Source organism: Aulostomus chinensis, chromosome 15, assembly GCF_037954235.1.
Source record: "Aulostomus chinensis isolate RoL2024-O1b breed Wild chromosome 15, RoL_Achi_v1.0, whole genome shotgun sequence".
Taxonomy (NCBI): Eukaryota; Metazoa; Chordata; class Actinopteri; order Syngnathiformes; family Aulostomidae; genus Aulostomus; species Aulostomus chinensis.
In genome coordinates, this window is record NC_141334.1 from 13,627,633 (window position 1) to 13,651,090 (window position 23,458).

Consider the following 23,458-nt stretch of genomic DNA (forward strand, 5'->3'; position numbering starts at 1 on the left):
CTAAGCTACTTTCACGTGCTGCTAAAATACCGTCTGCCCTCCAGCTGAGACAGCAATGTCCTCTGCCTCAATATGTAAGTTTCATTTGAGGGGAATTTTGCCACTTTTATAAGATTTAAATGTTCCATTTTAGCCCCAGTTAATACACTTGAAATGTGTACCCAGATTAGTCAAACGGGATGTATGATTTGTTTATAGTGCATGGAGCAACTTCTTCGGACAAGACTGGGGGTGATGCGTGTTAGCTATGCTAACGGCGCCTTTAGCCAGCTAAAAGTTAGCAAATTGGTTTCGTGTCAAATCAGCTTTCCAGTCAAGAACTTTTCCTCTACAGTTCCACCGCCATGGTTTGGGTAAACCAGTAACTTTGGAGACGAAGAGGAAACCTTCCAACACTACACAGGTGTGTTCTCTTCACTTGCTAACCCAAGTGTTACGTTGTCATGTTTTGTTTGTTTGTTTTTCATTATCGTTATACGTTATTGTCTTGGGGGGGGGGGGGGGGTAAGCTACTTATAAGATTTGACAAATCCTGGTATAACAGTTAAAAAGTATGAGAAATTTGAAAAGGCTGTTAAACTATCAACAACAACAAAAAAAGGGCTATTTTAAATCAGGATTTCGAACTGTATCTGGGTGCGACTTTAAATAGATTTATCAGAGTTTTTATTCCGTTTACAAAGGGGGGGGGGGGGGGGGGATATTAGCAACGTTTGTGCATCCAGACTGGGTCTTTAGATATCAGACTGTCGAGAGGAAGACGCATTTGTGTTTGGTCATGATTATTTCATCAGCTGTACAATTAGGAGTACAACTCTTTCAGCCAGGTTGTCCAGTGTGTTTTAACACCCCCTTTTTAGGTCAAACAAAGCAAAAAAAAAAAAAACCCAAACAACAACAACAACAACAACAACAACCAAACCTTCTACAATTTGATTTACGGTGACACTAAAAGTATTTGCATTGCCTGCACCTGAACGGTTGTTTCCAGGACTTCTAAGGAGCGAACGGCTGAATGTCGAGCAGTAAAATATCTTATTTCATCCATTTTACATTTATTAAAATCTTTTCAAACATTCGTGGTTCCCAGGTATCTCAATCCGGTAGAATGAACGTGTTTTAGTTTAAAGGAGATCCCTCAGAAAAAGAGTTTTTTTTTTCACATGATGAGAGTCACCTGAGGATATTTATTCATCACATTAGACGCTGCAAAGACACCCACACATGCTCACTCACAATACAAACACAAGCTCAGACAGACAGACACTAGATGGTGCTGTATGACGGCCCCTAACAGTGTGTGATGCAGCATTATCTGAAAATTGTTTTTGTGCTGCGCCAGTCTGGGATGTGTTGCTTTTTTGGTTTCATATTTATGGTGTGAACCTTTTTTTATTTTACGAGCGAATTATTTGAATTAACAAACAACAGCTACGCGCTCTCTCTTCAACTGTTTCATACTCAGACTTAAGAGAGTTTCAGTGTCCCTCTCACAGTAAACCGAGGTGAAATGTTTGGAATGATGAGCCGTTATTTCTCACACTGCTGAGTAAGTATTAAAACTTGGATAGCGCAGTTTGGTTTTGAAAATAACATATTTTTCTAGATTATTTTTGAGTGAAATGTTAAAAAAAGGAAAAAACAAGTGGCACTGAGAATTTCTTAGAGCAAACAGCAGTGCCGTTAATCAGCTGTTTTTACCCGTGAGAAGTTAACCCTCACTTCAGTGTAGCTGCAACCAGAAAATCTTGAGAAACAATTGAAATGGCTATCAGAATGTGTTGGGGTGAGTTTTCTGGCTCATCACGTGACCATCGCACCTCGAACCTGAGCAAGTGTACTGGAATTTAGTGTTGGTCATGACTTCAAAAAACCTCAATATGTCACTTGAAAAGACAGATTGATGGTTCTGTAACACATTCCACAGAAACAGCTGATGCCAAAACAGATCTTGTAAAAACTTAATAAGCATTCCTTATAAAACAGCTCAAGTAAAATAAGTTGCTCCTTTTTTTCTGGTCGTATTCCTTTACACTGACGCTTCTATGCATTTCCCAGCAGAGGTCAGAGGGCAGCAGCGGTGGCGCTTGGCATCCTTGCATGTAGCTGGTATGTGTCCGGCCGCTTACTCACTCAGATGGTTTTCACTGTTTTTAAGAACCGTGGAATTTAGAAAATATTTCAAACAATGCAATCCATAATTTGGAGAATTTGGGCTATCAGAGAGTTCTAGTCAATCTCAGAAGTTAATGAATGACTCTTAGTTTCCTGATAGAAGTGGCTGTGTTGGACCTATTTATCGCTGTGGCAGAGTGGTTTCATCCCCTGATGAATCAGCAATCATTTCCGTCAGTTTTTGCGTTTTACCTTTTAATCCAATTTAAGATAATGGACACATAAGGAAAATGAACAGCTAACCTCCAGACAAGCAATCAGTGCTGACTCTCATTTTCAGAGCAGTAATTTTAGAAAGTGTCTTTCTTGTCTCGTCTGCTGTACTTTCTGCCATGTCGGTCTCAAAGAATCAGACACGGTCGGCGGCTTGTTGCCACCGTCTCTGTTTTGAGTTTAGCAGGTTGTTTAAAGTGAGTTTACGAGTCTGAAACAGGGTGTTGTTTTTAGTACCAAATGCTCACACTTTCAATCAGCTAGTCAATAGCTCCCTTGCAGGTAATCAATAAATCAATATCTGTGTTTTTCCATGCATCCGTTATGACGCCACAGCTTATTAACGTTTCTGAATGTAGCGACGTGTTGTTTGACTGCTCGTGAGCTCTGTTGATGTTCTTCGAACTCTATTTTAAATACGGTGCACTAAAATGAGGTTCCTGTTCATTTTCCGCTATGATGGCTGGCATTTGTATCGGTAAATTCTGTAAATGGTTAAAAACTGTCCCCCCCCCCCCCCCCCCCCCCCCCCCGTTGCAAACGGCGATGGTCCCCTTACACTGAGATGTATCTGAAGTTGCTGTTGTACTTGTCTGTCGGGCTTCCTGGAGGTAATGACATCAGCAGGGATTCTGGGGGAACTGAAAGCTTGGTTTCCTTCAAGACTCTGTCAAAAGAGTCTGAGGTTAGTGCTGAGGTCATTTACTGGCAAAACCAAAAATTACACAAGTCGACCTTAATGACCCATAGCAGCCGACTGCTGCGCGATTTTGACCGCCCCCGTTCCTCAAAGGACACAGTCATGTGGCAGTTTATTTTTATGTCGAATAAAAACCTGACTCGAAACACAGTATTGTATTCAATGTGGGAGACTGCGCAGTGTTTGATTTTTCTTTTTTTTTTTCTTTTTTGACAAAGTGGACCTACTCCACTACGGAACAAGACAAGGGATGTGTCATCATTATCTAAATTTGGAGCAGGCTGAGAAAGATAGTTAAAAAAACGGAATATGTTTGGTTCGTGGTCTCTGTCTGTACTGGTGTTTTTTTAGCTTTCACTGTTTACAAGTTCTTAAGATGCTGGATGTCTATTTGTCAGCAGAAATTGAGACAGAAAGATCAAAATTTAACTGGGAAAGCTGAAGTAGCCACAAATCTTTATACATGTGAGATCTTGAGTTAAATATTGACTTGTAATTTCTGACTACTGAAATACAAAAACACCAACGCCTATCTTTTTAATTAAAGTATTATGCAGAAACATTGTGGCAACTTGATTAAGAGATTAGTTGAACATTCTTGAGACCTAACAAAGAACAGGGATACAATGCTGCATTGTTGAGGCTGTGCATTTCATTCAGGGGTTTCGTGGTATTTTGTCAAATATGAACCTGATGTCATGGCCCTGCGACGGACTGGTGAACCATCCAGGGTGAACCATCCAGGGTGAACCATCCAGGGTGAACCCTGCCTCCTGCCCAGTGTCAGCTGGGATAGGCTCCAGCCCCCCTTAGCGGATCAGCAGTATAGAAAATGGATGGATGGATGGAACCTGATGTCAAATTATTGCATTGAATCTGCTCATCCTGATTCATTCATAGGACTTCTTGAATTTGTTAAGTGTTATCTGCAACTTTTGAACAACTTCTGAACAGCAGCTGATGTAATAGAACCTTCATCTACAACATCAAAACAAGATGAAGTAAATGTAGTTTGAATTCATTTTAAGATGGGCAGCGTTATGGGAAAAAATGACGACCGTAGTCCATGAACTTTTACACTTTAATGTTTTTATTTCTACTTGGTTCATCATTCAGAAGTAATAATTTCACTGGCTTTAATAATTGAGAAGCTAATTTTACTATGTGACTGAAACTGATGTCACACGTTAGCTACAATAAATTGTTTTAATAAAGAGAACTTCTTGGATTTGTTGGAATCACTGAAACTTAACAGTCACATTTCATTTACTCACTGATTAAAGTTTATTGGCCACAGTTAATGTTATCTTTATGAAAACATTTTCTGCTACTTTACAAGAACCTGAATATGTTTTGCTCTGTTCTTGAAAAAAAATAAGCATAAAAGCTGTCATTTTTTTTTCTGGGACAGTCAAACTTGTTTTTCTAGCGTGGTGAAAACTCAGTAATAATCTGATTAAAAATTCAAAGTATTTAAGCCCAACGGGCCTGAACTACTGGATTCCCTCTCCTCAGGGATGCATCAGTGTTTCAGTCCTGATACCACAATGTGTGGGCTCTCTAGCTCTCAGCCGGCACTGACTGCTGATCCAAAATCAATATTGAAACATTAGGCTACAAAAAAGAGCAAAGATGTATAATTTTGCTGCATTACTGTGCATGTTTGTGGTAATCTTTTTACTGAGCCATTGTTTTTAGTGCTCCGTATAGTAAATCGTGGCCTTTGGGTTTACTGCTACTCTCTTAAGTAAATGTCTGCATTTAAATATACGTTTTTAATATGATTAAAACTTTCAATGCTGTCATGTAAAACATCTTGATCCCTTTGAATGAATAAAATAACAAAGACATCCTGGTAGCTTTACTCAATCCATGAATGAGAGAGGGGAGGGGCTGGACATGCTAGTTTCATTCAGGTGCTATTTGCAGCCAAATAATAAAATGTAAAGAAAAAAAAAACACAAACTCAAAAGACCCACACATTTTGTCAGTAAGATGATGTATCATATCAAGAGTGCAGAGTTTTTGTTCATAGAATTTGACCTTGTAGAGGAAAACTGGCGTGGTGCAAAATTTTGACGCTATCGCGCTTGAACCTGCAGGTGTTTTTGTTCGCTCTCCCGCGGGGACTCTCGGGATGTTGGGCAGGTGATTACTACGACTCTGTTATTGCTCTGTTCGCCATATTTTACATTTTTTTGCCGTAACGTCTTCAACCTCTCTTACAAAACCTGAACTTATTATTCTGCAGTATGGCATCAAGTTCTTCTTTGGTTGGTCACCCTCCAGGAGGCTGGCGTGATGTCATTTCAAGAGGGACAGTGGTGCAGGAGGTGAGAAGACAAAACGATAACAATGGTAGTTTTAATACCAATAATGAAACATACCTATTTCATAATAAAGTATGCACATATAATCTATATGGATGTATCAGCTCCACTTAGTCTAAACTGATGCTGCGGTACTGTATCAGAGCAGGTATTTGTGAAACTTTACACCCTACAATCTCATAAAAATGTGGATGTTACACAAGCTTAGTGTTAAATTTTCTCTGTCAAGCTCTTATGGGGGACTTCAAATGTGTGAACCATAATCCGGCATCAATGAGAAGAAAACGACCTGTTAGCTCATAATTCAAGCGAGGCAGAAACACGTTAATTTTACAGCCCAAGCCTAAATTTGGGATTAGGCTCCACTGCTAGGTTATATTTTATTACCTTTGATATTTTTCTTTCTTTTGGAGCGGTGACAGCGCCAGTTAGTATCAGTTCACATTGAAGGTTTTTTTTTTTGTAATTACAAATTATGCCTTTTGCCTTAGGACAACAGCGCAAGTCATCCTCTTTGCTAATAAGGTTTGACACAGCTGTCACGAGTTGGTGAGGCTGCTACAGACTCTCAACATGAGATCAACTTGCTTCAGAGTTCAACAAGAGGGAAACTGGAGCAAACACGGATGCCAAGCAGTCATGGGTGGCATCTCGTGTATAAAGAACTATAACCGTCAGTCTCTCTCTTCAATAAAACAGCCCCCGTGGCATGATTTCTGCTCGATTAATATTGGATAACATTTTACTCACCTGTAGAAATTGTGCAAAGAAAACGAGAGGCTTTTATTTTTCATATCTCAGTTCTGCGTTTGCCCTCGTAAACACTGTCTAAAACGAGACAAGTGAGAGAGAGCAAGAGCTGTTTGAAGGCAACTTCTGCCCAAGGGGAGCGGTGAGTGATGTTCTCAAAAGCCATAACGAGTCATCGCCCCCCCCACCAAAACTGAGTGTATTTCTGCAGGGAGAATAATCAGAGGGAGTAGAAAATCCATGCTTGTCCAAAGAAATGAGACGTTAACAGAGGTTTTTGTTGTTTTTGGACAAGATACGATCAGTTGCCTTCGATTACAAAACTTAGAAATAAACCTTAAGAAAAAAATTGTGCGTTATTGCTGGGTAGAAAAGAGTAACAGGAAAGAACTGAAGAAACAGCAGCTTCTCAGTCCTTTCTACTCTGTTTGGAGCTATTTGGGAGAGAGGGAGGGGAGGTGCAGGGAGGAGGAGGGAGGTGGAGGAAGGTTGGAGTTCCACACAACCACTGGCAACAAAGCTGTTTCATATTGTGAGCTCTTGTGAGCTGTCCATGCTTCTCTGTTTTTATTCGCTGGGACTGAGCATGCACCTGTGTTTCAACACTCACTGGTCTCTCGTTCCAGCTGGTTGTTTATCAGCGCTGTCATGTTAGCAGCTCGTGCAGCACGGGAGAGGCAGAACTGGACATGGTAGGGTGAAAATAACAAAACCTGTGAGCAAAGGAATTGTTTTTGGAGAGTTTCTGCCTCCATCTTGAGACGAAAGAAATCTGAGGAGCAAACTTTCCTAGCTGGAATGAAGGGCTGACAACAAGCAGACTTGAGTTGTTAAAGGGTAAGTTGCTCACCAACAGCTGAAGTTACTGTAGATTGTTTGGTTTCACTAGAGTCAATGTAAAAGTTTCTAGCTTTTACAACTGCTGGGCTGCACTGTAGCACTTGTACATGAGCAGTTTATCTCGTGTGTGTGTGTGTGAGAAAATGCATGGCATGTGTGTTGTATTTATTGAATTTTATGATGCGTTGAGTGGTCTGGGGTTCATCTTTGGATTATACTCAGCTGCTCTGGTCCTTTCGGGATACGGCTGTTTCATGTTTATTTGTTCAGACTTCTCTTGTGCCCAGAAATAAACAAAATACACACACACACACACACACACACACACACACACACACAGGAAGCAACTGGACTGTGTGGAGTGTTGCTTCATAGCAGATTCACTCCTGCTGGGTTAAATAACAGTAGCCTACTTGTATACCAAATCATCAGTAATTTAATTTTACTCCACTCAATCACTCGGTCTTCGATGGTAGATTATCTGCGTTTGAAGTTTACTTTGTGAAGATTTTCTTCTATTTTTCATTGTTTTCATCAGATTTCTGCAAAATTCATATATTTGTAGACATGAACAAGAGTCCAGAATATCAGACTGCCAAAATATAACTTCATAAAGAATGAAGTGAAGTGAAAGGCATCTGAGGACAGTAAGGAGTAATTGATCTTGATCTAAACTGATTGAAGGTAGACGCTGAAGTGAAAACAACAGCACAGGCATCAGAATAAATGAATAAGTCAAATTAGTGAAGAGCAGCTATTCATTATCTTACTTGACCTTGACAGTTCACATCCTTCAGAGATAATGACTGTGATCGCAACCAACTATACGAGCAGGGGTTTCATTCATGTAGCAATGCATAGGATCCTTGCTAAAAGTGTACATATGCACATAAAAAATCTAACTGCTGTATGTTCCAGATTTATTGAAATGCATGTACTCCAAACTGCAAGCAATTTCCGTTTATAAGTCACAGCACACCTGGACTTGCGTGCCTGTGAAATTGTCCCATTTAACCATAAATTTAAAGACGTGTGTGAACACCAAATGAATGACAATAAGCCTCTGGTCAGTGGTTCATCACGATGAATCACTGCAACAACTGTGTGAGCAGCAAAAAAAACAAAAACATCATGCAGCGTAACACACAAGTGTCAGCGGAGTATTTATGCTCAGGGCTTTGTCGTGGTGAACTTGGCTGCAGGACTACAACAATTGTAAGAGCTTCACAAAACCCTGCAGCTGGCGAAGATGAGCCAGGTGTGTGTCCGCCGCCACCATGTCTGTCTGTGTCTGACAGCTCATGTTCTCTGCAGTGATTTACACACCAAAACTACATAAAAACCAAATTTGGCACTTGATGACGCTAACAGCAGTAGACAGTACTGCTATGAACTCTAGATTCTTCTTGTAGGATTTGTCATTGTAAGTTCGACGCTCGTCTGCAATCCAGTGGTGGAGGTTGACACAGAGATCGCTGATGACACTCAAAGCGCATTTTCCTCTCTAAATTGGTATCTGTTTCATATTCAAAGGTGTTTACAAAATAGTTCCCTGCTGGTGCGTACAGCACTGCTGGCTTGGGTTTTCACAGATATAATCAACATTTAATATGAAGGGAAATTAAGTCTTAATGCGTTGTTATCCAATCTCACCTCAATTCACCACCTCACCATCTGTGCCACTAGTTCCCCCTGTCTTGAAAAACCTTTGTGTGCATGACTCAGAATGAAGTTGTCAACATTCTCCTGTCAATTCTGTTTTTGTTAATCACAACTTTTGCTTGGAAAGGGGCGCACTTGTTGAAGAATTATGGTGGTGTATGAATGTGTAAAACCGTGACTTTAACCCATAAAACGTGAGTTGAATCAGAAACGTTGGTCAACCACATCATGATACGCGATCATCAGCGGTTGGACAATACAGACATTTCTGTATTGTTTGTACCTTTTTTGTCGTATAGAAATCTTTGCACATGATTGACCCTGACCCCCGCCCCCCCCAAGAAACATGTATTCTGTAGGACTGATGAGCAGAAACCAAGTGAAGAACCATTAAGATAATTAGTTGTCAGCATCCAGTGGAACGGACTTGGCGGCCTGTCATTGCCTTATATGGCCTCCCAGTCCAGTGCACTTGCAGACTTGTTGTGATCGTGTCATTTCTCAGTATGACTGAGGTCCACAAGGCCTCAATTCACATCTAGAAGTTGGACAAATAGATTCAGCTATTAGCTATTAGCAACGGGCAGTATGCCACCTATAATAGCCAATAAACCGAAGATGCAGGGAATTGAAGAGAAATTTAATAATTTCCAGTAAAACAGCCTTACACTTGACTAAACATATGCTAGAGGCCTCCTCATAATTTCAAACATCTGTATTCATATCTGAATATATGAATGAATATTAAAAAAAAGCTGTATTTTTTGGGGGGGGGGGCTGTTTTCATTGCTTTTTAATGTCAGGTCATTTTTCTGGGTTGGGTAACAGAATGCTCATTGTTTTTGATTTGCCAAAATCAGACTTTACACGCTTGATCAGTTAGTTTGAGATTCACTACACCACCTAAGCTGTGACAGCTAGACTTTAGGTGGTGGAGTTACAGGGTGACACAGCAACATCAGTGCAGTACAAGTGCTCATAACAATGCAGAGCTCTTGGATTCTGTGTAGAGTCAATGCATGGCTGGTTCATCCTCTTACTCGAGCTGGACAGCCCTCTGGGCACCACTCCTGGAGGAGTTGACCCACCTCTTCACTGATGCTGTTCTAAACCAGTTTCAAGATCAGTTTCCGTCTCAACAGTTGTTCATGTATTAAACGCCATAAAATCACAACTGTCTGACTACGGCAGAGATGAATTATATGCGTTAGCTGTGCTGTAAGCAACAGGTAAATAATGAAACAGTTCTGGCCCTGTAATATTAAGATCAGTTGCTAATGCCCGCGCCGTATCTGACTGAGAGCCTTCTGCAGTTCTATCAGGATTCGTCATTTGGAATTGAATTTAGAAAAGAAATCAAATCCACTTCACTCAAGTTTACAAGGTGTCTTCTCTACTGTATGAACATAGATCCCTCAGGTTCCTGTTTTCCTGAAGTTCTTACTCTGTTTACAAAATTACTGATAATTCTAGCTTTGATTCAAGTGTTAAAAAATAGCATTGTGCATTATTACTAGATAATGTTTCAGAGCGATCATGCTTTGCCCTCTGTTGGATTATGATCTGAATAGTTGGAATTCTAAAATCTTAAATACGTTGCTGAAATTGGACCAGTTGCAGTTAGAGTGCCAAAAATTTCCAACTGGGCAAACCTTGGAAAACAAAATGTGTTGAAGAGATTAGTTTGATGGGGACGGGACGGGGACGGGGGGCGCGCACCTAATTAACTATAACCCTTGAGTTTTAGAGGCAAAATAATGCGCGAAATCATTTTTTTCTCAGAATACTAACTCAGAGAATAGCAATGCCCACACATCGAGGCTGAACACCTTGATCCCTTCTGAGTTGAAATTCTACGAAGTCATGTAATTGCTTTGCTCCTCTTTTCATAAAAAAGAAAGATTTGGACAGCGATCAGTGCCTCGTCCTCATAGAAGTACAACAGACATCCCTCATCAATCAGCAAGGACCAAACGGGGAAACTGGTTCATTTTGATGCCTTGAACCTCCAGATTCTTGAAGATATTGTTTTATATATTAAATCCTTTTATGTGCTGTCTTTATTTGCTGCTTCAATTTAAAATAACGTTGTTGCTTGGCAACAGACTGTCTCCTTATGAGACTTTAAAAACTACTGTGAGGTGGGATGATACCCTACTGACAGAGTTAAGAACCCAGAACAACATTTTTTTCAAACCAGCTACACTGAGAGCGAGTTGAATTTGTGGCTGAAATGATGTTTGGTGTCAGTTGTTATGAGTCCTACCATTTATCGTATGTGGGTCAGAGATCAGATGTGATGGAAGTGTGGCACAATTTACCGTCTACACCAGGGCTTTGTGTTTCCCAACCAGTTTCCCATTGCAGACAAAAGCCAGATGTTAGCAGGTAGTAATGTTTTGTGGCCACTGGGAAAGAGGAGTTGGTGTACAGAAGGGAGTCACACGCTACTTTAACAGTACCATGAACATCACCACTGCACATAAAACAGCCACAGCAACAGTTGCAGGTGGACAAAAGAAGTTACGCTGTTTGTTGGATTCCGTATTTCCCTCTTTTCTCTTTTGTGTGTAAGAGAAGAAAACAAAATATATATCCATTGCGTCTTCGAATAGGAGTGGACACCCCAAACCTCTGGTAATATTCTTACTTATATCTCTGCAGTGTTAAACTTCAGGTCCACTGTATACACGACACTCATAAACTTTAAATCTTGATCTTCAACGCTGCTGATGCTGGGAAACGTTCAGAAATTTGGCACACACAGCAGAAGACAAGACGTGAACATGTTGGATGAGGTTACTATTTTGTAAAGCATAATTGGGATTAAGCATCAATAAAAGAGAATTTCTGTTGAACGATATGATATTAGCAGCAAAAATAATTCACAAAAAAGCAGCGGGGGTTGTTGGGAAGAGAAAGGCGTGTTTCAGGCTGTGCATGCTTCACATTCTTAGCTGCTGACCTCTATGGAAAATAACAACAGCCGGGCTTGAAGGTCACACTGCTGCGGCCCGTGGCTGAGGTTGACTTCTTACTTGTACCAAAGTTGATGTTTGTATAACTACAGGGGGTTTCTGGGAGTCTGATAAATATAAAATCATAAAATGTGAATTTTAGGGCCTTGTCGCAGACATGTTTGGAGCACCCGTGTATCATCTGGGTCTGCCTGCCTCAAAATAACACAAGAGGCTTTTACATGTATTCAATTTGAATTTTACGCCTCTCAAAACTTGGTTTGACCATGAAGTTAATAAAACATTCATAAGCTAATTTAAGTCTTACTTTAATTATTTTTGTAAAAAAAAAAAAAAAATTGTGTTGATCACACTGTTACAAAAATTCAAATTTTTGTTCAGAATTTATTGGGGCACACCTTAGACAATAACTTACCACGTTTTCCTTCATGTTTGTGTGATTTTGCAGAGGGTCTTTAAATAGCATTCATAATCCTTTTGTGTAATCTCGTGTAATTTCAAAAGCAGTTAAGATGTTAAAAACATCACATGAAATATTCAGATTCAGGCAATGAGGCGAGGAGCAGTGCATCTCCCCTGTTTCACTGCGAACACTTAATGCATGTGACTGGTGTGAGCTGTCATAATTACAGGACTACTAATTATAGTTGCATCGTAGCCAACGCTCTGCCTCTCAGCTGCTGAGTATCTTCCGATGCTGTAAGTACGGGGTCCGTTCAGGGTAGCCAGCGCAGAGGTGTTTGTTTTGTTGCTAAGTGTGATCATTTTAGGGTGGATCATTGCGGTCAGGAAATCAGATTATTTTACTTTGGAAATGAAAGGACTGAAGCTGCTCTCGCACGTCAAAGTTAAGCTCAGGCGGTGGATGAAAAAATAAAAAGATTTTCTCCAATAACTGGCTTAGAGCTGAAAAGACAATATCACTGCAGTGATCACACCCCATTTCACTAACTGGTTTAGTGTAATCCCTAAACAAACTAAAGGCCATGGCACTCCTGCAGGGGCACAGTGAAAACATGTCCCTGGTTGATTGCATGAAAGACTCTCTAGAAAAATGGTAAAGCATTTTTTTTCTTTTACAGTGTATTTTTGCTGTTGATGTCACTGAAACACAACGATACAGCTAAGTTCAGTTGAGATATGTATTTTATTTTATATATTTTAGCTCGATGATAGTTTGGAGAAAAATTGATACATAATTGACATTAATACCTCGGGAAAGAGGCCTGGATATTGTCAGGGATTTGAAAGGTAACGCGTCTAGTTGTGAACCGTGCAGGTTAACATGTTGTCGATATTTTACTTGCTGACCTTTCAAGTTTTTGCACGTCTCCAAAAGAATGACAGTGATTTGACATCTGACATTCTTTCAGATGAAATTTTGGAACATTTTGCTTCGTAATAGTCGTGACTAAATAAACTGTCATGATGAAATCATTCAAAAGTGTTCTCAAAGAACGGTGACAAATAGCTCTTTCCTTCAGATGACAAACAAATGACTTCACCTCAGAAGCGTTAAAGACTAATCATTAACAGTCGATAATACTACGCCTGAAACTTCATCCGTGACGGGCAACGTGAGAGTGGTGACGGTCACTGCAGTCAAGTTGGAGAGTGTACGTCGAAAAATGCATGTCACACAAAAAAGCCTGGTCACCGCACAATGCATCTCTGTCTCCAGTGTGCTTCACGTATTATTTCTTCACATTCAGTCACTTTGATTATTTAGAAAAGTTATCAGTTGATCCTTTTGTTCATCAGTTAATGGCTGTGTGTGTGTGTGTGTGTGTGTGTGTGTGTGTGTGTGTGTGTGTGTGTGTGTGTGGGGGGGGGGGGTATTCAGTGTGGTGGTAACATATGGATCAGCTTTATGTGGTGGAAAGAGTTAGAACAGTACTCATTTGAGATGTATATTTGTGTTAAGGGGGTGTTCAGAGATGTGTATTCTGAACCTGCTCATTTTTGTCAAAGAACAAACTCCTACAAACTAATTCCTGTTGTGCCTGCCAGACCGCATGCTCGCTGTCACTTGTTAGATGTGTTGCTCTCATTATTCTCTGAACCCTCACTGCCTTTAAGAAACATTTTCATTTTCCCTCTCTCTCTGTCTCTAGCTGTTTTGCCTTGTGCTTTTTTTCTCTTCCTTTTCTAGTCTGTTCTTATCTCTGCCTTTGTCAATAAGTGGTTTTCCTTTGTTGCAGCACTTTGACTCTTTTCCTTTTGTGTGATTTCAGCTTGTGGTTATTATTAACCGGGACAAGTTGAACTCAGGGAAAGTGTAACAGTGCTTAATTTTTGGCCCGAAATTTGAACTTAATTTAAACATAAAATGTCAGTTTATATGATTTATTAAATGGATTTCCTCTCTAATCAACAAATAGTTAACAAACATGACAAATGTAACGACATGTGATGTTACAGCTTTCATGGCTCACAGTAACCCGGGATGTCATAGGCTTGGTTCAACAGACTCAGCTGCACGTTCTGCAAGACAGAGAAAAGGGGAATTCTTTTCCTTAAACAGTGAAGTATGTACTTAAAGTGCCCCCCCCCCCCCCATCTCTCCCCCTTTAATCTTTGCCTGTGAGCTGTTGTCCTGGGAGAGGGGGCGGGCAGTGGTCCTCTTGCACCTCTCTAGAGACCCATGTTTTGATGATATCGATCAATAGTCACTGAAGATGAGCTCTGTACACCAGAGTGTTTTCACTGCCCATGTCCCAAACACCGATAACCTGCTGAGCTACGGCATGTAAGCGATCTACACAGTGACATTTCATAACCAGGTGATGTTATGTGTCAGACATTTTTGCATTGTACACTGGATCATTCATGACAAGCATCCAAGCTTGTGAACAAATCATGTTAGTAAACATCACTGTTACTGAAGTACTATCTATCTATCTGTCTGTCTGTCCGCACACATATATACATATCTGTATCTAGATATGTATATATACATATCTATATCTAAATATGTATATATACATGTATATGTGTGTATATATGCCTGTACTACATACACACACACACACACACACTTAAAAACTGCACATGGAAACATTTTTGACCGTGTATGTCATATTGCTGTTTCGCTGCTTCATCTCCCCTTTACAAAACTTGCAGTATCAAATTCAGTTTCTGAAGATGGTGAAATGAAAATCAAAACAAATTTTCAAGCCAGACAAAACCCATTTAGTTCACATCCGTGCCCAAGATTGAAACCGGCCATTGTTTGGTACTGTGTTTCCTTACAGTCTGCAAAAAGTAGTAGCCATAGTAGTCTACTGTCATAATGATGTTACCTCTTATAAGACTACAGTAATAATTACAATAAGATATGAATAGAATGAATGAATTAAGATAACACAGATGTGCCCTTAAAAAGTAAAATGAAATGCATACATACACGCACACATGGTGTATGTGGTTATTTGTGTAATAGGCAAAATAAAACACCGTACAAACAGCTACAGACAATTCCGATTTTTAAGTAGCACAGTAATTTTGTGTGTGTGTGTGTGTGTGTGTGTGTGTGTGTGAGAGAGAGAGAGAGAGAGAGAAACCTGATCTTTTAGGTTAGGGTCATTTAAATCTCAAGAAAACTAATATTTTGTTATTTCCTGCACCCAAATGCTTTTGCTAAAATGCACAGAAAAAAATGTTTTAAAAGTCAACAAGTTCTGAAGACACGTGACGGCGATTCAAATATACCTGTTGATGGGTTGTTATTAGGGTTGCTGTTATTATTGTAGGGACTCATGGTGTCAGTCCCTGTAAGTTGGTGGTAACTTCTAAGAAATCTGGTTATTGACCAGAGAACAGGACCAAAATAAACAACACACCGTGAGGGGATTAAGAGTGTTGGGAAGGATCTAGAATTACAGCCCTCTGAACATATCCAGATGTTGGCGTCCTGATCTTTCTCAGGTAACACACATGATGGAACCGTAGTGTGCAGAGTGGCAATAGTGGCTCATCTAGACCCCCCCGGTGAGCTAACCTCCAGCTGGATTGATCATCCTGCAAGAAAAGCAGAGGTTCTCAGTCTGGAGCTGATCTCATACTGAGAAAGCGAGAAAAACAAAAGGCCAAGAGGGTTTTAAAAGATTGATCTAACTCACTTTTTCAGAGTGTAATCTTTGAAATTAGATGCTTTCACTCTGAGAAGAGGTGTTTTGCGGGGATCAGATGCTTATTAAATACATCATTCTGAAGCACTTCTGCAGTCACTTATAGTTCCAACATCTGTGGAACATCAAGAGGAGAGTAAGGAAAAAAAAAAAAAGTCATACAAGTATGACCACAGTGTTACAGTAAAGTATCGGGCTTCTTTAAAATGGTTATTCTGTAAATTGTTGTGCCTTTGGATAAACACAAAAAAATACCAAGCACCTGGCAGCTGCACAGTAATTTTCATGCATTTTGTCTTCACTAGCTTGTTGTTGGAATGATTTTACGTTATTTTCACATTCCCCACACTTGCAAGAGTTTTCTGGTAGACCGAGCTGAACTTTTAAGTATGTGAGCAAGTAAGACACTAGCCTGATAATACAGTATATGCCTTGCTTACACTTTTTTCACTTTTGTTGCTGTACTGACTCAGTCACACATAGGTCAGTGGGTTATGTTATTAGAAAGTTATGAGCTTGACTGAAAAGAAAGAATGTTTCAAGAAATCAAAATAGGACCCAGACAAAGACGCTGTATATGTAGACGTACAACAGACAAAGCTAACTGTCCAGTAAATGAGTGTGTCAGGTTGCCAAGTGGCGTGACAGGCTGTGGGAGACAGACACACGAGATACTGTAATCTGACAACATTCTCCAACCTCCAGCTCTATACTATCTCCAGTGTGCTTGAGCAACCAGCTTGTTTAGGCTCATTTTATAGTAGATTAATGTCAAGGTCTGTTAGGGTCACGGTCGGCTGTGCTAATCCCGGTGGAGGAGGTAGGATTTGGTATGCAGCTTTAGCGAAAGTTCTCCTTTAGAGAACTGATTCATGTCAACAACATCTTTTGGTTAGCTTAAAACGTTCTCTGTGCTTTTACATGCGCGTTCATTCATCGTTTTTTTCCCCCATGTCCCTGAATCGGTGAGAGACTTTGGGCTCTACACACCTGTATTTTTATTTGTCCATAATCTGTTTTTATACATTACTTCTGCAGCCAAGTAGGTTATATTTTCACTTGCGTCTATTGTTCTGTTGATCTTTTTCTCAGCAGGATTGCACAAAAACTAGCAGACAGACTTACAGCAAGAGAAGATCTGTTTAATATTGTCAAAAACAGCATTGTATTACTTTGAAATTGGCAGCCATCTGCAATCTCAGAGTGCCCTTCTCTCGGCAAGTATTTGAAAAAGAGGAGTTGGCCAATTTCCATGAAATCTGGTGGATGGGTGTGACATCGGCCGAGGGAGATGATATTTCATTTTGGGTCAGATTGGCGGAGGTATGCACTCAACAATGTGCCCTTGGAGTTACTGATCCCTCTTCTTCAATGCAACTCATTATTTATGGATGCTTCACAATTTTGTTTCAGTTCAGCCCACTTGCAGAATATAAAATAGGCGATTATAAATGTTCCATAATTTAAATGAGAGAATCTGCATGTAAAGTAATAGAATATGGATTCAGGTAAATCAAGGGTTAGTGTTAGCCTGCAACACTTGTTGATTAATTTCAGATGAGACTTTTCAGCTTTTATTATTACAGAAAACCAGTTGCTTCCAGTGTGAAACCGTAATGTTTTTAAACTTCAGTGCTCACACCAGGTCTCATCTCCTATTCTTCTCATCCTAATCACACCTTTGTTCCTCGCTGCTATGTATTCAGAGTAACTCCACAACAAAGTCCAGTGATTCGCTGCTCAACCAGCAACTCAAATAAGAGAAGGCCAGGCCATCATAAGTAACCCTGGGCTGCAGTTTCTGTGCTAAACGCCCCTACACACTCAAACACACATACACACACGCACGCGCACTTGAATCAGCAGGGGACTTTTATCTTATATTGTGTCATTGTGAGATTGGATCATTTGACAAGGTTTCAACTAACACATGGAGCAAGTTAAAAACTGTAGAAAGTCAAATTGACCTAAATGTTTAATCCTTTTCCCATGAACTTCATATTTCAACGCTCTAGGTTATGAAATCAAATATTCTGCTTGCTTTTCTCCCTTACTGCCAACGGTGCCAACATCCTCCGTGCTATCCTGCTGTTCATTTCTCACCGTGAGCCTCTGCATCGTGGGCTGAATCAGCACTATGAGTAGAAGTGCAGATCCTTGGGCCAGTATGTGAGATATCCTTGCTGAGTGTGCACTTTCTTTGCAGGCAAAATGAGAGAAGTGTACATTCCCAAACTTTCACCAAAACTTGGAGAGCACGCATAGATCTTTCCTGGAAACGAGACAAAGGGGAATAGTTGTCTGCAGGTATTCCCATCATACCTCATCTGAACAATGTACCTTTGCATTTTCTGATGACATTAATTTATTGTTGAGGTTATTTCATAGGAGAAAAATGTCCATTGAATGTAGGACACAGCTTAGGTCCTGCACGAGACCGTTCCTTCAGATTAATTTCTGGTTCCAGGCTCCAGTCTGCAGTAAAAAAAACATTAGAATGATGGAGAATGACATAATTACCAAAGTGATGATCAAATAAATTAACGGTATGCCTCCTCTTCCTTCAGTATGCTCACTCATGATTTTGATTGGTTTTGAATGATTGAATTATGTGTATATTTTCCTTTTCCTGTTAATACCTGGTTGCACCACCTCAGTAGACATGTGACAATAGAGAAAAAGGCAGGGGATGATTTGGGTCATCCTTCTGACCTCACAGTTATCACTGTAACTTGCCTTGAAAACAAGATCTGTTCAGGATAGTTAACCAAACCAATGACAAATACAAGTATTTCCTACTTTGGTCTGAAAGAGGCAATCGAGTGGTGTTTGTGGTTACTGTATTTGTGCAGACACATGGAAGGAAGTCAACCATGCTCTAAGGTTTTTGTGCATATGATATTAGTGCATGAAGATATACACATATATTTAGTTGAGCAGCTTCCATCGCCCACCTGAAGGTTTGTCATACGTTAAAGTCACTGGCGCGCTAACAACACGATGAGCACAGTTTACTTTACATCCCTAAAGTGATATGTTGAAAGACTTCCTCTTTGACCTACTTTACAGAGCTGTGACCACAAACGTAGCCTGGTTAAATGGTTAATCATCCTTCCTAATAGTACTGTAAGTTATCCTGATGCATCAATATGAGAGTAAACATGTTTCCACACTTGGTCCAACCTTATGCATCCTGTGGACTGAAGTATATATTCTTACCCTGTATATGCCAGCTCGCAGTAAAAGCAGTGTTGCAGGCTGCCGATTAAAGCCTTGCTTAAGAGTTAATGTGTATTATTGACATGCTTGTGGTCAAGACAACTGCACTTTCTCTTTCCAATGCAACTTTTATATTTGCTAAAGTTGTTCAGCCTCCTGCGTTTTGCTGCCGTATTTGGCTTTTAGTTCAAGTCATATAATGTTCAAATTATAATTTGTTTGCTTTTGTGGTTTAAAAGAAATAAAACAGCTTGTGTGATATTTCATCAGAATATTTCAGATTAACTGTAGACCCTAAAGTTGAAACAACTCCCTTCGAAGTCTGAACTAATCTGATTGATGACTTATGGAACTGATGCTGGATCACATCATGATTCATTTTGTGATAGATACCCCAACATTGCTTTAATTGCATCAATAAAAACTGGACTTAAAATATTCATCAACTTCCTTTTATTCAGATTTGTTGGGCCTAAAATTAAAACTCAAGTTAGTAAAATGTGACTAAAAGTAATATGCATTTTAATCAAAAGGCTAAAACTATATTAGAATTTACCGTCCAAAAAAACCCTGAGTCAATTTCATGCTTACATTTCAACAAAAATGTTGAAATTTTTAGTTGTTAGTCATTTTTAAACTTGACCACCCAACAAACAATATTTGAGTTGTTTATCTTTTCGTTTTACTGTTTATATTTTATTCTTTGTATTGTAAAGGCTAATGTGTATCGTATTAAAAGTAAAAAAAATGTACTTTGTGTTTCAGTGTGCCTTTGATTGACAGCAGCTGGCATGCTTATTGCACACATGAGCACAGAGAGACAATTCAAACAACTGTCCTCAGCACATACTTGCGTCTCCCACAGATAATATACTTTTCATCTGGTACTTCAAAATGTCATTTTATGGACTTGGTTCTATGTCCCAGTACTTATTAAAACAATGAGGTTCCCATGAGCCTCGTGCGTGTTGTGTTTAGTGCCAATGAAAAAATGTGCTCTCATTCGTGAAGTCGTCTAGATATTAGAAGTCTGAATGTTTACCTGCTGCTATTTGTAGTTAATTGGTTGCAGATGCTTCTCTCTCCACAGAGGATTCACTCTGATGTTGTATTTTGTTTACATTGTTTTGATTAAAAATCTCAGCTACTGCCTATTAGGACATCGTACAGTTATGTTTGACATGTAATTGTCTGTGTGTACGCATTCGGCTCGCTGTCACACATGTAAACAAACCCTTGAGCACACACACATGCTCATGCTCACTGTACCTCGCTTGTGGTAAATGGAACACAGAAGGGCCACCTGGTTCCTGTGTGTTTCAGAGAGCTTTACTTTTAGGGCGAGCCTCGCTACTTAGTTAAACAAAGGGCCTCCGCGTTGGTCCTCTAGATAAACACACTTTCCTGAGAAAACACGGACACGGTTACACTTTAACCTGCCCAGGGAGGCCACAGCTACATCCTCCCGGACAGTTTAGGTCAGCCGGGGCTGTAGTTCAGACCCGCAGTGAGAATCATGCGCTGCACGTGAAACCACGCTGGCCTGTGTAACAATGGAGCCTTTGACTGTCATACCCCCCCCTCCCCAGTCCACATTACAGTCAGAGCACTGTCTCTCTAGGGCTTGGGTGTCACTCCCCATCTCTGTTGTACTCCCCTAGTGCTAACCATCTGGCTTCTAGGCTCTGAGATTTGAAAGCAGCAGCACAGAAGAACTGCAGTCACAGTTCAGCACTGATTAGTCTTCACTATTCCTGCAATAATAACCTGACAAGCTCGGCCACTTGAGATGAGGTTGAACCGGTCTTTTTTTTTTCTTTCAGATGACACTCATGTCATCTCTGATCTGATTTCTCAGGCCGACTTACAGATGGTTTCAACTTTGACGTCAGCTGCTCTCTTGCAGTGCACTGCACTTCAGAGGGTGGAAAAACATTTTTTACACCCTCATTCCCACATTCAGGTACATAATTTCTGAATTATAGCCTCATTAAAGCAAAGATGTGAATTACACTGGACCGAAAAATAGAACAGAGTGCTCTGCTCCGTAAGAAAATATGGCAGGCAACATTGTTTCAGCAGCAACTTAGAGGTTTGCCTGAGAGTGAATTTTGCATATTCACAGTATGCAAGTGCAATATATTGCATAGTTGCTTTACATATATACTTAAAATACCAGAAGGGCTTGTCAGTTGAAGTCTCATTTGTTGTGTTGCAAAAATGTAGCACAGAAATTGTAGGCACAGTTGTTATGTTTGGAACCCAGCTTTGTTTCATTACATTTAATATTCGTTCATAGCAAACGTGTTTCCTCCATGTCACTTATGTAAAAAACACAAGGCAAAAGGAAGTGGCAGACAGTAGCAATGTATACACCTCTTACGCTACATTGCACAAAGCTGTTTCTCTTTGTTTAGTTTTCTTTGAGTCATCCGTGACTGCTTGATGGTTTATCTTCAGTCAGAATTAAAGGGTTAAATGAGCCTGAACGGTTTTCTACATAGAAACAATGAAGAAAGGATTCTTATCTTTCTGGTAGATGATGAACATAAATGCAAGCAGTGAGTGTTATCTGATGGAGTGGTTATGCAGAGCTGTGCCCCGCCCCCTCGCCCCCCCCCCCCCCCCGCCCCCCATCCCCACACACACCCCCCGGCACAGCGGCAGTCGTGTAAACAGACAGCGCTCTAGAGGAATGCTGGACTCGGTGACCTCCTGTCCCGAGTCCTGTTACAGTGCACCGAGTTCAGCTGAAACAGCCCACCCCATGCTGCGCCTCCCCAAAGCTCCGCCTCGCCCTACCCCAGCCTGAGGCCCCTCAGGGTGGAGAAAAAACACCTCTTTCACCCAACACCACAGCAGTCTCATATGCACACACATACAGTACACACACATGAACAGACAAATGGACGTACACACAAACACACACTGACAAGTGCTCAAGTGCTCCCTTTCTTTACCGCCCCAGCTGTCAGAACTGCAACTTTATAGTTTCAACAGTTTCTGTCTCCATTTAGGAGATCTGCAGCAAGTCAGCTGAAAGTGCTAATTTTTTCTTTTTTAAAAGAAGAATAATCTGCACATTATGACAAAGTGCTACTTTGGAATCCTTGCAGTGAAAAGTTTGGGTTAAGAAGCCCTTTTACATGTTCAGTAAGTCAGTTAGTCGATATTTTGGATGTCTTTCTTCTTGATGCATTGTGTTTGACTGTGACTTGAAAATGTACATTTAACCAAAAGGCAAGGATGTGTTTTCTGCGAATTGTCACTTTCTGACTGCTCACAATGAACGTTCATCAGACATAAATTGAGCCAGATGTAAATGTAGTGTCAAGCAGACACTGCCCTCTGCTGGGGTGTGAACAGAAGAGGAAGGCAGGTCATGGAGGATGAATGCTCTTAAGATTTGGGTTTGTTAAGTCAAGTAGGCTCACTCACATTTGGACAAAGAAATGAAACGGTGCAGAGGACAAGCCAGACACTCTGGAATCACACCTGAAATGCATAAGGGTGATAAGAATTGAGTCTACTTAATGTGCAAATAGCTGTAATCCTGCTTCACATCTCATGAATGAATTAATTCATCAGGTGTGACGCCTTTTTCAAATGGCATGGAAGCAGGTCGCAGCTGCTTACTTGTCACTGATAGTATGAATCTTAAGTGGATTTCATCATCGAGTGCGGTGAAGGCACAGTAAACGCAACACAGGCACTGGTGATTATCACCTTGCTGCACCTCATCACATTAAACACAAGGGGCTCTACAATGTGTACTTGCACACAATTAGATGTGGATGCACACACACACACACACACACACACAGACAACAATCACACTTAGTCGTTGTCTGAGGAAATGAGGAGCTGTCTGGTGCCATAGCAACCAATGCAGACATCCCACCCTTCTAGAGCAAGAGAAATACAAAAAAAAGTGGCAATGACGGATTGACAAACCCCAGTGTGATCCTAGATGTGGAGATGAACTCAGATTATCTATCCATCTATCTGTCTGGCCGCTAATGCCGCAATTTATCACGTTCAGACCGAAATGGGGAAGTGGACAGGTCTAAGCACAACAATGGCGACGACAAGGAATTTGAGAAAATAAAATGTTTGGAATAAAGCCATGGTGATGATTTAGACAAACTGATGGGTGAGGCTGGAAAATGAACCGAGTTGAGAAGAAAAAAGAGGACTCTCTAGGGCAGGTCTCTCTGATGTGAGCACAGAGCCACAGCCCGAGAACACAGACACTGCCGCAGTCTGCATCAGGCTGCCTCTCACCGTGACTCCTGATTGAACCGCAATCTCAAATGTAATACTATTATTCTGGCCCATATATGTTGTGTAACACTGAGGGACAAATCCTGACCTCAATCTGCTTAACAGCTACTCTTGCTTTGATCAAATGTTTGACTGCATGTCAGCACCGGAGAAGGTGGAGCACCATAAAAGTTGCAG

General features: G+C 40.5%; 1 long non-coding RNA gene across 2 annotated transcripts in view; it reads left to right on the plus strand.

Annotated features, from left to right (window-relative positions):
* The first annotated feature begins 15 nt into the window (after nucleotides 1-15).
* Nucleotides 16-23,458, plus strand: part of LOC147248822 (uncharacterized) — a 61,303-nt gene continuing 37,860 nt past the window's right edge. Inside the window, exons 1-3 of one of the 2 annotated variants that reach the window (XR_015109265.1) lie at nucleotides 16-74; nucleotides 335-403; nucleotides 2,059-2,109. This is a non-coding gene — a long non-coding RNA (uncharacterized LOC147248822). Of the gene's footprint in view, nucleotides 75-334; nucleotides 404-2,058; nucleotides 2,110-6,703; nucleotides 7,006-23,458 lie in introns of those variants that run through there. The other variant, XR_015109266.1, reaches the window with a different exon arrangement.